At 44.8% G+C, this 14,876-nt stretch overlaps 1 protein-coding gene across 9 annotated transcripts in view; it reads right to left on the bottom strand.

The window, feature by feature from the left end:
• The window catches only part of KIAA0040 (KIAA0040 ortholog), a 34,619-nt gene that overhangs the window by 3,880 nt on the left and 15,863 nt on the right, over positions 1 to 14,876 (bottom strand). For 4 of the 9 annotated variants that reach the window (XM_007989407.3, XM_037985920.2, XM_007989406.3 and 1 more), the window contains one exon: positions 4,973 to 5,144. The exons of 3 other annotated variants lie outside the window; for them this stretch is intronic. The gene's annotated coding sequence lies outside the window, so the exon portion shown is untranslated. Of the gene's footprint in view, positions 1 to 4,972; positions 5,145 to 9,986; positions 10,033 to 14,876 lie in introns of all 9 variants that reach the window. 2 more of the 9 variants (XM_037985919.2, XM_007989408.3) reach the window with 1 other exon arrangement.

The following is a 14,876-nucleotide window of genomic DNA, read 5'->3' as shown; positions in this document are numbered from 1 at the left end:
TCTGTATGTAACCTGTTATTAACATAACTTGCCATTTTGAAAGCTTATTGAAGCTTAAGCACAAGGTGAGATGTCTACATCTTGCTGTTTGTAGTAGGGGACTTGGGTCTCCTCTGGGCTAAGAGGTCATCACTCCTCATCCTGCCCCATGCCTGCTTTCCTTGCTGTCCCCTCATGATCTCTTCCCTACTCCATGTCTCCTCCCCTCCTTACATCCCATTCCTGTGCCTGAAAAGTTCGCTCCTTCCAAGGCTGAGAGAACCAGAGGTGACTGTTTGCTGCCTTTCCACTTTCTACCTTCCTCTCCCTCATTACCCTTGTCTCTGTTTTCTATTCCTCGACCAAATACTCCAAAGTCTCCTGCTCTCTTTCTTCTCCATGGGAAAGGAGTCCTTGCAGGCTGCTTAGTGATGGTGCTTAGAAACCAGGGTGAGGTTCCTGGGTGCCTCCCTGCTCCTGTTCTGAACTCAGCATATAGCTGGGGCCATTCTCCTGGTTGCTTGTACAGAGCTGCCCCTCTTCCCTGATCACCCCTCCACATATATCTTAAAGCTCAGCTCTGAAGTATAAGGTCTTAAGAGGCTGCCTTCAGTTCTGGAATTACAAGTTCCTGTGTACAAACAAGACTTCAAGGACAGGCATGATTCAAGGAAATTTAAGAGGCCTGTTGGTGTAAGACATTCCCCAGGACCCAAATATTAAGGAGTGGTTGATTTTCAGGATGGACACTCTAGAGATCATCCCAACCAACTCTTTCACTTAAGTATGAAGAATCTGAGGTCCAGAGCAGTGAGGTGACATGTCTGAGGCCATGGAGACCCACCCAGGCCACACAAGCCCACCCAGACCCACCCAGACCTCGACAATGGGTTCAGCACTCTCCCCAGGCTGCCAGGCAAGCAGAGGAACAAAGGATGATAATGATGTCACTTTATACTTGCATTTCACTTGATACTTTTCTAATCATTTTCATCTGCATTTAGTCTTCTGTGTGAGGAACAGGATGGTGCTGTGCCTATGGATGGGAACACTGGGGAGCTAAGCCTGGAATTCAAGATCAGCTCAGGCTTCGTTGCATACATGTGCAGCCCTCCTGGGTGATGTTTTCTACCTGATGCCCCAGCAATTGTCCTCAGAGGTCTAATTCCTTGGATAGCATGCTCTATCAATGTCTCATGATCCCAGTGCCCGTGTGCCCATCTAAGCCCCAGCTGACCTCAGTCCTGGTCTGCTGGCACATAATCCCACCCTCTCATGACATTATTTACATAGTTTTTGCAAGTGTAGAAATTGGCACCTACTACTGAGCCGTTTGGTCCATGGAGCCTAAAGAAATGCTATAGGATGACAATAATAACTTTAGCCAACTTTTAGTTAGCACTAATTATATACCAGGCACTGTTCTAGGCACTCTATTAACTCATTCATCTTCATGACACCCTTATGAAGTAGGAACTGTGATTCCCCCATCCTGCAGCTGAAGAGATGGAGGCTCAGGCCACACAGTGAGTGAGTGCCAGAGCCGGTCTCCCTCATTCTGGAGAGTTTGGCTCCAGATCCCCAAGGAGTGAGCTGTTCACAGGCGTTACTCTGTGGCCTCCTATTCCTTTGTGTGGAATTAACCCATTTTTGGCAAGCAGCCCAGGATTTACAGAATCTTACAATATTTGGCTATTCCCCAGATTGACTTAAATGCTTATCCCAGTCTATTATAGGAAAGATTGCAAAAAGACTTATTTCTCATTGTTAAATATTTCCCAAATGCACGAAGATACATAAAATAAAAACCAAGTCCTGCCCAAGTGCAGGTTTATAGAAAGCATATGGCTGCCCGAACTTAAACTCAACATGCAACAAAGGAAAGTATCCTGAGGAGTCATGTCCTCTCGTCCAAGGCTCTGCTCAAGCCCCAGCACCTCTGAGGCCTAGGAACAGCCCATGCCATGGATCTGCCCACACACCATCAAGCTGCCAGGTTCTCTGTAGAGAAAAGCAGCCCTTAGCATGCTTCTAAGCCCTGGTGACACTGTATCTCAGGCCACTCATCTCTTTTCTGGATTTTCCTTCTCCCTTTGCCATGACCTTTGCTTTTACCTCAGTCTTGGGTGGGTTTTTGACCCTGTCTGTTGGGATCTTTCTGCTCTGTTGTGGAAAGGCTTTGGGTGCTTTTCTCTAATTTGATCCTACTCACAGCTTTCCTGATTCATGTTAGATAACACCACCACCACAAATGTTCACCAACTATTCTGTGCCAGGGGTCGTGCTGTTCCTGCAGGGAGCAGACAGGTATCAGGGGCCCCTCTGCATTCAGCCAGCGAGGAAGGAGGGCAAGCCCATGGAGAACATCAGGGCAGTTTTCATGAAGGTGGAGCCACTTGGGGAAGACCTTGAAGATGCGTGGTATTTTGACAGAGAAATATAAGTGAAAAGGATGTTCAAACATTCCAGGCAGAGAAACTTCTAGAACATGAGCAGGAGAATAGGGTGTCTTCTGGTGAGCCTGGAGCTCAGGGTGGGAGAAGAGAGGATGAGAAGGGACGCTAGGAGGTAGGCATGGCCAGGGTAGAGAGGCCGTCATAGGGTTTGCGCTTATTTGGGGGCTTTACAACAGGAGAATGTTGTGATCAGAGTTGCCTTTCAGGAAAAGATAACAAGATCTGAAGAACTCTGAAAAATGTGTTAAGAAGGTTCTTTAAAACTCCTTATCTGTTTATCAAACATTCACTGAGCACCTAATATGTTGCATGCACTGTTCGGTGTTGAGGATTCAATAGTGAATGACAAAGATTTGGTTTCGGACATCGGGGAGCCTCGACCATTCCAGGGGAGTTATTACTATTGATAGATCAAGTCATAAAAGCCAAGTATAATAAGCAAATTCCAAACTAGATTGCTTAGTTGGCTGAAGTAGAAGCATGCATTTGAATTATATGTTTATCTCAACGTCTCGGGCCCTCCCACCCTTCCCAACTTTTGCCTTAAACTCATCCATCCCTTGGCACCTAAAATGGCCTTTGAATAAATAGATTTCTTTTCAAGCTAAAGCTAAGTCAATAATTCACTTCTGGATTCCTAAGGGACTTATTTGAGGCTGCTCTCCATACAGCCAAAGAGTATTCATTAACATTTGGGAAGCCAGTCTGGGGAAAATTCGATTAAAAGGTATTCTTTATATTTTTTAATCTAAGAATTCTTTTCTAGGCACCCCCCAGGTTACTTGCTGAGCTCTGCTAATCTATAGCGTTTCATTAGTATTTATGAGTCTTGCATTATTAGCATTTCCAGAAAACAATCAAATATCTCCTTAGTGGCATGAATTAAAAGTGAGAACTTCCATGGAATGCAAAAGAAGACACACTTCGGCCCCTGGAAGTACATTCTAGCCTTTTGTTGGCTTTTGAATAGCACTGACACGGTTTAAAAAGTAATTCATCTGTTTTTGTAAGACCAACAATAGATGCCAACCAACCTCATCTGTCTGATTGTGGCTGTGGGGGTGGGTGAGAGGAGAGAGAAGAGGGGAAAAGTTACTTTCAATTTCTTTGAAACCAAATATTATTTACCTCTATATCCTCTGTCACAAGCTTCTATCCACCCACGTATGAGGTGTCAATGGGAAACAGTGATCCCAGAGCCAGAAGGTCTGGTTTTGTGCCTTGGGTCAACCTGCATGACCTTGGCGAGTTACCAGACCTCAGCTACAAAATGAAGCTAATGAGCTTCCCTCATAATGACATTGTGGGGATCAAAAGGGTTCAATATATTTAATGCATTCTGTAAAATGTAAAATATCTACACAAATATAATCCATAAAAAGTGAGTTATCTTGAAATAACAATGGACTAATTCTAGTGCTGGGCTTTTCTTCCTCCTTCCTCACCTCCAAGTCAATCCCTATTGCCAAAGAATCATGGGCCCCGACCTCACTGAAATGAAAAGGTCTTCACAAGTAATCTCCCTGATATGGTTGTTCTGTAGGTCTGTGGCTGTTGCTCTAGACTCTGGCATCCAGAAATAGGATGGAGAGGGGTTGCTTGGGGGAACATTTGAAGGCACCTGGAGGATTGCTGAGTTCATAGGTGAGGTGGAGGAGAACAGCTGGCCATCTACAGGCCCCAGCCTCCCTCCCAGGCTTTGGGACCCTTGGAAGTGTTACAGGCGTGGGTCATTCCACAGGGAGGTCTGCTTCAATCTCTGAGAGCCAAAAGCTACTGCAGGCTATATTCAGGGCTGGCCCTGACACTACTGTTCTTTCTGGTGCTCTCCAAGAAGGGAGCAGGACATTCTATTCTGCATCAGCCTCTCATTGTTCTTGTTTGTTAGATAAAACAATACATGTAAAGCTCTAGAACAGTGTCTGTGAGACAGTAAATACTTTCTGGAAAGGTTAATAATAAGGATCACATTGGCACCCAATTAGAATCCCTGAGACCAACTCCAGAGTGACCTCCAAATGGTACAAATCGTCACCCTTCTTGTAGGGGGAGGTGGGAGGTTCAGTTCTCTATGAGAACCTTAAGAGGCCCCTCTTCTGCAGCTGCTGACCCCTGGATTTGTGTGGGGGGCCATTTTATAACTGACAGTTGGGAGCAAAGACCTCCCCTTGGGCCTTTGCTCAGACGGCTCCATTGAGCTTTCTGCCTTGGGTTGCGCTGATCACTGTGCTTGCTTTAGCTCCTCTGCCCAGGATCGCAGGTGACAGCAAGATGGACTGTTGGCTATGAAGAGTCATTTAAGCAGTTAAAAATACAGATTCCTGCATCCTGCTCCTGGAGACCCTGATTCAGTCGGGTCTAGGATGGACCCAGGAATTTATGTTTGTAGCAAGCAGCCCGAGTGTTTCTGGACAATTGTCAGGTTTGAGAACCATTGCATAAGCAAGTTGAGCAGCCGACCTTCATTTATGAGCACAGGAGCCATGTGCTAAATGAGGGAATGAATCATGGGTGAGGAGAGGGAGGAAGAAGTTTACCTCCACACACAGCAGCACAATGGCCAGCTTGGGGAGCCTCCTTCCACGTTACTTCTTCTTCTGTGTGGTCAGGGGATCTCAGCCAGAACTGCTTTTCTAGAGGTCACGTTCAACGTAGTAAACAATCGCTGAACACCAGCCCTGTGCATTCAGATCCTGATCACTGCCCAGTCTAGCAAGGGGGAGAAAGAAAAATAGAAGTATAGTTTGATGAGTTCTGTGGTCAAGTTCTGTGTAGGGGGGACATGGGAGCAGCATGGCAGAAGCAGCCAGCAGTCCTGCCTGGAGAGGGTTGAAGGAAGGTGATGAAAAGAAATGACCATCAGGGTGAGTGTCTGAGCAGGAATCACGCAGTGTCTAATTACTCAGCACCTACTCCTGCTGGGAACTGTGTATCCAGAACAAACAAACCAGATCCCTGTCCTTTCTGTGCTCCAAGTCTAGTGTGGGAACCAAACCAAACATTCATCAAAGAACCATACAGGCAGGTGTGAAAGTGTAATTATGGTGAGTGTCATGAATGAGACCCCATGATGCTACGAAAGGGGTAACAGGGAGGTTAGGAAGGGTCTGATGAGGGATGACTGAGCTAAGATCTGAATGACAAAAACAGCAAACACACGGCTAGGGTGTCTGAAAAATCTTGAAACACAAAATAAACTTATTTTAAAGCATTTCCAAGTAATATGCTTGATAGGCTTTTCTTCAATCCTCCAGTACCTTTTCAGGTGAAGTTCTCTACATTTAAAAAAATGAGTTCAATTGTTAATACACTGTGAAGTGTCCCCCCCAAAGTCTAGAAACATAGGCAAATAATATGTGTATTGTGCTTTTTATTAGATGAACAAATTAGACCCATTGCTGTCCCTGAAAACGACCCGAAGGGACAGTGTAGCTAACAGCAGCAGTGGTGGGGTGAGCGTGGATGGCGGGACCCATGAATGGCAGCCCCACACCACAGGACCTTGTAAGCCACGTGGAGGGCTAGAGTTTGCTGTGAGAGCCACGGGGTTTAAAGCAAGGAGGGGACATAATTGATGTGTATTTCATAAAGAACACTCTCTCTGAGGTGTGAGAGGACAGATGGGAGAGGGTGTAGGGGGAGGAAATGATCACAGTTGTCCAGGGAAACTGACCGCTGGGCCAAGGGTGATGGTGGCCGGAAAGGGTGGGATGATGGTGTAGCTCAGGTGTTTTCCAGTAGATGTGGGTGGGAGAACTCTCAGGCAGAGGGACATGAGAGGAGGTGTCCCTGGGTGTGCCCAACTTTCCTTCTTCTAACCCTAGTCTCCTATGAGGGCTCTGAGTCTGGACTGTATACGGATATTCTTTTCTTTTTTCTTTCCAAAACAGGAAAATCATCAGTCTCTACCTGACTCCTCACCATCTTTCCTGGGAGTTTAAAACATCTTATTCAACCCCAGGCCTCTCCACCCTGCCTGTTGAAACCTTGCCCCAGCCCTCAAACCATACTGCCTTGCAAAATCCCTGTGGTTACGATAATATCACACACTTCAGAAACCAAGGATCTCTGGCAGCGAGGGCACGAAGTGGAACCTCAGTCAGTAGTTATTAACTCGGCTGTTCTGGATATATATTTGCTTGATGGTTCTCACCTTGCTAACCTGGCATGCTCAGGTGCCCTCAAATAGATGTAAGTACTGTTTTTACAAAAATGGTCTGATCACAGTAAATGATCTGCTTGCAGAATGTTACATTTACTACTTAGACCCAGCTCTAGGCATTCTGAAACAGGTATCTACATTTTCCCCAATTTAATGAATTGCTTCAAATAACTAGTCCTAACACAAAGTCGGAAGCTCTTTTTTCCCCCAAGAGTATATATGATGTGTAACTAGATATTGAGTATTAAAGGAAAATAGATAGAATTTTCCCTCAGAATTGATGTTACAATTATGGTTGCAATTTTGAACAAAAGCATAAATAGAGCATCAATAGAAAAATGATTAAGGCACCATGGTTATTTAATAAAATGATGCTTTATCGTGTAAACATTCTGGATTAGAAGACTCCTGAAATGGGCCATCTGGTTGATTACCTTACTTTACTGATGGGAAATCTGGGACCAAAGAGACTGCATCTTGCGGGAGATTACTCAGCTAGTGGCTAGTACAGCCAGGGCCAGAACCAATGTCTTCTGAGGCCCAGGTTACCTTTCTGCCAGGTCTCTTCTACAAACATCCTTAAAAATAAGCATTGACACAGTGCTTTGCAAGATGCCCACCATATTCTCTTTCTGAGCACAAGTATGACCATACTTCTCAGCCCCTTACGTCTCTGTGGGGCCATGTGACTGAGTTCCAGCCAAGGAAACGTGGCTCCCGATATCTTCTCATGGGACCTCCCTGTTCTCTCTCTGCTTGCTCATTGGCTGGCCAGATGCAGAGCATCCAGGGGAGGACTCCAAGAGCCCTGGGGATGGCAGAGATGGGAGGTGTTCCTGAATGACTGCGTGGAGCAGGGCACCCCTGCTGACCACAGTGAAAAATGAAATGGGTTAGAATAAACTTTTGTTGGGTGAAGCCACTGAGATTTGGGGATTTTCTGTTATAGCAGTTAGCCTATCCTGCCTAATACAAGTGACAAAAAAGCTAGTTGCTAATGATTATTAATTACCATTGCATATATAATCCCTAGAATGATTTGCTTATAACAAATGTGCAATGTGTTCAACAACTCTTCTATAGGGCAACTTTGGCCCAAGAGGGGTTTACCTTAGTGCTTTTGAGCAGTGGTTCGGGGACCAGATATCCTGGGTCCAAATTCCGGCTCTCCCACTCACTAGCTGTATCATATCAGGCAGGTTAACCTCTCTCTGGGGCTCTGTTTTCTCATTTGTAGAATGGCATTGACAATAATAGGATGTTGTGAGAATGAAATGAGTCAGTAGAAGTAGCATGCCTCAGAGCCTTGCCTGGCAATAAAAGTTAGTCCTGATTGTTTGATCCCAAACAAATAGGCTGGCCAAAGTAAACATCCCTTGACTCCTTAGCTAATGATGGTTTTGTTTGTCTTTTTCAAATGTGAGATGGTTCTGGAGTCATGACTTTGATTATGTAGGTCTCCTTTACAAGGCATTTTCTCTTTTCTCTAGTTTTCCTGCGGTAGACTAAATTAGTTCATTCATCATTCTCTTTCAGGGAGACCATTTCAGAATGAAAATATGGATAAGCATCACTCAGGAGCTGAATTATAAGGGTTTAGATATAATTCCTTCCCCTCTCTGCAGGGCTCTCCCAAGACTGTGTGGAGTAGGACACAGAAGCCTCCTTCCTTACCCCCACACCAAACTGCCCTTTCGTCTTTTCCTACTTTCCCTTCTTCCCTTCCCCCAATGTATTTAATGAGCTCCTAGGATGTGTCAGTTCTTGTCCTGGTACCGTGGGTATAGTCATGCATAAGACGGACATTTTGTTTGTGCACTTCTTGTTATGTCTCTTCTCCAGGTAGAAAGTATACATGTTAGTGCAATAAAGGAAATAATTGGAGTGGCCTCTGCAGAGGTGACTCTGAACTGAGATCTCGGGGTGCTGAGGACCAAGTGTGCACAGCGCTAAGGGCAGGACCTTGGGTAGCAGGAACATTAAGGGTGAGAGCTCTGAAGTGGGAAAGAGCAGGCACATCCGTGAGAGAGGGCAGCCAGTGCGGCTGAACCATGGTGAGCATCGTAAGTAAAGCAGGGCTTGAGCGAGGGGGGACTTGGGCCCTGTGGGTACGGAAAGGCACAGAAAGGTGCCTTCCGCTTTATCCCCATTGTTACCTCATTTGTCCAGGTCTTCAAATGACCTCTAGTTTTTCCTTCTTTCAATTCACCTTTCTAAAATCTGGATGTAACGTGCACTCCCTGCGCACCCCTCGCTTGGCTGCTCACCACTTGTATGATAATCACACCTCCTTAGCAAGGAGGACTCGCTGATGATCCGACTCTCCTATTACCCCAGCCTTGCCTTCCTCCACCACCCCCACCACCCTAGCTGTTTATCACATCATAGGTGCTAATCAACATGGGACAAATAAATGAATTCCTTCAACACTTAGACTAAGCTTCTCTCCTCGGCTTTACCTCCCCACCCCTACCTCATCAGCTGGTCCTACCTGCTTTCTCTTTGTGTCCTGACTCCATTCACTTCCCACCATTTCCATGGTGAGGCCATTGCTACCTCTCACCTGGGTTACTGCAGCAGCTTCTAACCAATCTCTCTGGTTTTGCTCCTCCCTCCCTGCAGCCTGTTCTCCCCACTAGAGCCAGATCATATCACCCCCAGGCCCTGCTCACGCCTCATGGCTTCCTGTCACTAGAAGGATGACATCTAAACTCTTTCTCATATCCCCAGGCCCTGCCATCATCTGGCCCCTGCCTCCTCTGGACCTCATCTGGTATTCTCTTCTCTCCCATTCACTGTGGGCTAGACGCACCTACTCCTGGACTGTCAGCTTGCTCAGGACCCTATTTGTCCCTTTGCCTGGTATGGTTTTCCTCAGATCTTGGCGTGATTGCTTCACAACAATTGTGTCAGCTCAAATACATATTCATACAAATTTCCTCCTGCGTTACCTCATCAGGAGGCCTTTTCTAATGGAGTATGGTAATCTAATGTCGCCCAACCCCCAGCCAACCCCTATCTCACCATCCTGCCCTACTGCCTTGGTGATACTCCTCACTTTGAAATTTCTCAGTCACTTACAATGCTGCTGTCACACTAGTTTCCACGTTTACTGCCTGTCTTCCTCCATTAGAATATAAGCTCCATGAGAGCAGGGCCCTGCCTGTCCTGTTCTGTTTGTATGCCCAGAGTCTGGCATGTAGCTGAATGAATGAATGAATGAATGAATGAATAAGTGAAGTTAATTCAAGGGTTCTAAAAAACTGAGATCTTGAATAATCATCTGTCAGGCAAACCAGGTCACTGGGGAGAAAGAGTAGAAGCACCAAAGGGCATAGAAAAGTGACCATCAGTCACACTGTGGCTGGACTTTGATGATAATTACCCACCTGCAGATTGTGCTGTCCAGCCAGATCTTCCAGCCACGAAAACTCACTGGAGGGAGAAATAATGATCAAGAAAATCTCCTATCACTGAGAGCAGTAGAAAGTGGGGGCAGGGGTGAGTGTTTTATCAGCTCCTAAATAATCACCTACCTTCCTTTTGCTCAGTTACAAAGAGCCCATTGTAGCTGGGACTTTCTGATAACAAGGGATTCTTTCCTAATTACTATATGCTCTATTTCAGGTTCAGCAGAAAAGAAAATTAAAAAGCTCCATTTCACTTTGGGTTCAAATGAGTCAATCTTTCAGTCAGTCAAGTATTAATTAAGACATGCTAGGAAATACAGGGGAGGTAAAAGACATCCTCTCTTGTCTCAACGATGATACCAGGGAAATAATTAGAGAATGATTTAAGAACGATGAAAAGAATTTTAAAAAGGCTTCATGTGGACTTTCTTTGATTTTCTATTATGGAAGGTCTGGAATCTCCAGTTCCTTTATACTTCTTTACTCTTTTCCCTTTCCTCTTTCCTTCCTTTTCTCTCTTTTCATCCCTAATTATCTTTCTCCAAAGGGTCCAGACTATACACTCTAAGAATAGTTAGTTCTCCTCATGTTACCCTTAGGATTAATCATGTGAAATTATGTCTGATTCCCTGAAAATTCCAGCTGTACTAAATGTGAGTGAATACAGTTTCTCCAGTCTGTTAGCAAGTCAACTTCCTCATATTTACCTCCTCAAGATCAAGGAAATTTCCTAATTTTTCTTCTTATATGCCAGATAACTTGTAGTCAAGAATTTTGCCAGCCTGGGCAACACAGCAAGAACCTATCTCTACAAAAATAAAAATTAAAAAAATTAGCCAAGTGTGGTAGCACATGCCAATAGTTCCAGTTACTCAGGAGGCTGAGGCAGGAGGATCACTTGAGCCCGGGAGTTTGAGGTTACAGTGATTGCACCACTGCACTCCAGCCCGGGTGACAGAGTGAGACTTTGTCTCTAAAATAAAAAACAAACCAAAAAAAAACCTGTCTCCACCACTAACCTGGTGTGGGTCTGGGGAACATTCACTTAAGTGTTTTTTCCATTTATTCTTCTGTAAACAAGGATATTACCATCTTTCTCAGAGGGCTAGGTGTTTTATTCACTGTGTTACATCATTTTACTCTCAGTATCTGGCACAGGGCCTGGTAGAAAGTGGACTGGCAGTAAGTACTTGCTGAATGGATGACTGAATGAATGCATTGCTGAGCAGAGTAAATGAAATAATGTGTGTGAAGCATGTTGTGTAAGTATATTTCACACAGTGGGTGCCTTAAAATTGCCTTGACAACTGTAAAACACTATATTTATTATTATACTATTCACATTGTGTGAAAGGTGAAAACATCCATTTGTGAATTATTTTGCTCTAATTAGAGTTTGATCAGCTTTTCACTGAATTGGCATAGAGAATGAGTTAATCAGCCCCTAGTCAATCAGGGCAGCCACGTTTGCCTCTCCCCTGCTTTCCTGCTAACTTTATTTCCATTCACTCCCAGTTGCTTCTCCCTCTCCCAGCCCTCCTGACCTCCAGGATCACACTTCTCAGGGAGCCTTGTGTTGTCCATCACTATCAATTTTCTCCTCTTCATTTCAGCTAGAATGCTCATTTGTTTTCTTTTGACAGTCCTCTTTTGACTTAAATACTTCAGGAGGCCAAAAATCTCAAAACAGAGGGTTGGCAAAAGTCTTATCACCTTTCACACAAACGGGAAATGATCTGTTGAATCAAAAAGCCACCATTTGCTGCGTTCTTACTAAGTGTGCAACTCTGTGTGTGGAATCAAGGGTTTACAGACATGGTCTCCATTCAACAACTCAAGAGGTAGGCTTTTCCTATGCCTACTCTACAGATGAGGAAACTGAGGCTGTGAGAGATTAAGCTATTCGCCCAAAGACATGGAGCTACTCAAGCACAGAAAGAGGTTTGACTCTAGTCCTCTCTGAGTCCAAAGATCCTGCTGTAACCACCATTCTCAGAATGCTGAGGACTTTAATTTCTGGATCTTCTAAGATGATGGGGTGTTCATCCAACTATTCATCCATCAGCATGTAAAAGCCGGCCACGTGCGTCACACCCTGTGGGTGCACTCTTGATTACGATGCCTTCCGTGACCTCAAGGAGCTCATGTTTTAATAGGACCAAACATGTTGAACAGAAGTGCAATACAACATCCCACATAATATGTATCACTTGCTGGGGCCCCAAGGCATGAAACTCCACTAAATAGGCGTAGCACTCACTGGCAGTCTGGGAGCTATATCCAACCCCCAGGCACTTTTACTTTGTATTATTTTTCTGCTTCCTTCGGTTTCATATCAAATTCTCAATCTTTAGGACTCAATGTGGTCCTAAGATTTGGCCACACTAACCTCCCACATGGCCACAATCTGCTGGAGCTTTAAAAGGGCCTGTGTTCTCTCCATCCCTGACCCCACACCCCAGTCCCCATCCTGCCTGCTTCACCCAGTCCTGTTCACCCACCTGGTCCCTGGAAGCATTTTAAGCTCATCTCCCCTGGATTTAACTCACTCAGGAGTAGGGACTATGGTACATGTTCTCTGTGCTGTCATCTATGTAGAGAAGAGTCATGCAGGGGGCTTAAAAAATATAAATGAGGACAAAAGGCAAGCCTCACATAGCAGATTTAACCTCCAGTTTGATGGACTGATCCTGATCTGTGGTTAATCAGACAAATGATAAGGGTGAGGGATATGTGCAAGAGGAATTAATGCATATCAAAACGCCCCTGGGCACAATATAAACAGCTGGCCCAAGGGTGCAATTAAGAGAGGAGTCAGAGGACCCTCTCCTAGTCCCAGTTCAGTTGTCCTCCAGGCCTTTGACCTTGGGCAAAATCAGTTAAGCTTTCTGAGCCCTTTCCTCATCTGAGAAATGAGGTTATCACTCAACCTGGATATCTCTCAAGATTATTGTGAAGAACAGACAAGACACGTGGAAGAACACTGAGCAGGGAAAATTGCAATCTCAATGCAAGGTAGTGGTATTTTAGGGGATTATATTAAAAGGCTGATTAAAGCTCAAAGTAGAAAACTGAGCTTCTCTTACTGATGCAGTCCTCCACCCTCCTATCCCCTCTCTTCCCCGCAGTCTGTAGTTATTAGAAGCTACATTTCCAATGTGGAGAATTCATAGGGGAACTCTAATACCACTCACACTTCTGTTCGTCATCTGTATGTATATATTATATATATATACACACACACATGATCTGACCACATCCTGGTATTAGTGCTAATGAAACCTGTAGCCATGGTTACAGTGAACTATCTTGGTTATACAGTTCTCATTTTCATTTTTCAAAATAGTTTGGTAAAGGATTTTGGAGCCAATGTTTGTGGGTGTGGTAAAGTGTCTAGGTGAAGTTTTGTTTGTGGAGAGCCAGAGCCAAGGCTCTGAGGTCATCTGTGAGTTAGGAGCGGTTTAGCAGGGCGTTGCCTTTTCTGTTCCACAAATAAAGGGAAACCTCTGCTTCTGGCCGACTCCAATAACTGATGCTTAAGTGTTCAAACGTCATATCTTCTTGGAAGGAAAAGGTGTTTTTTGAAAAAGCATGAGAACAACCAAACACTTGTGTCATTCAGGGTCTCCCTGCCACACAGGTGGTAATTAAAACTTGCATAATTCTCTTTACTACTAGAGATGGGAACTTAAGAGTTCTGCAAACTTTGTGGCAATAACAGAATGACTGACATATTTCTTTTCGTTAGTGGTGGTGGGGGAGACATTTACAGGCTGGAATAGCTGAAAACTAACGGAGTGGCAAAAATATACAGTTATGCAACTCAAAAGCGATACAGATATGGTTCTATTTTCCTTTCCATTTTGTCCCTTCGTTTAATGTTAACAAAATTTCTGGGCAATTAAAAGCCAAAAGCTACCTTACTGCAATATTAAGTCTTAAAATGCAAAGATCAAATCACAGAGGGAGTGAGCATAAATATTCTCATTACAAATAACTCACCTCTGTGGAATGTTCAGTGTGGTGGATTTCAGATTTGCCAGGCTTTGGGTTGCAGCTTCCGCCTCAGAGGGTGGGCTGTGCAGAGGAGTCCATGTGTCTGAGGAGAAATCTTTATTTCCTCTCTGCATGGGCTTAAATCTGCATTCCTAATGTTGCAGGGAGTGTTCTTTTTTTATGGTTTTGATAAATAATGGTTGATGAATGCAGAGAACATATATGAGTGAGCTAAAATACTTATTGAATACCCATCCAGTGTCAAGTTAAGTAGCGTGCCTTTTTTTTTTTTGCTTTAGCACCTTCTTTCTTTGATACAGATGACATATGCTTAGTCTCATCACGTGCAGCTTTAGTTGCCTGCGTGCAGATATTGTTATCCCTAAGAACAGCCGTCACCTCTTCCCTGATGCCCTCAGCATGCCCAAATGTTTTCCTCTCCATCCTTGAAATGCCCTTCCCAAAGGAGATGGCAGGTATTGCAAATTCTTGAATTGGGAGTATGTATGGAAGAAACTGCTTAAGCTGGGGATTGCAGGGGGGTGTCCCATATTGCAGGGGGAACCCCCCTCGACACAGGGTTCCCTCAGCCTCATCCCTTCATTCCTTCCTGTCCACCACCTCTGCTCCATCCATGCCTGGAGACCTCAAGGCTTTGTGGGAGAACCTCTGGAAAGTACTTAAGGCCACTGGGAGCTGGTGGGGATGGTCAGAGAGGCCAGGGAACTCAGCCCTTGTCTCTGAGCTCTCCATGGTGTGGCCTCAGGGCTGAGCTATCTGCAGGCTGCCCACCAGACTTTAGGCTTTATCTCCCCTTAGCAGCCCAGACATATGTTTTATCAGACCAACCCTCAAAGTATCAGGGTCTTGAAG

Source organism: Chlorocebus sabaeus, chromosome 25 (genome assembly GCF_047675955.1).
Source record: "Chlorocebus sabaeus isolate Y175 chromosome 25, mChlSab1.0.hap1, whole genome shotgun sequence".
NCBI classification, from domain to species: Eukaryota; Metazoa; Chordata; class Mammalia; order Primates; family Cercopithecidae; genus Chlorocebus; species Chlorocebus sabaeus.
This window is presented reverse-complemented; position numbering and strand designations above follow the sequence as displayed.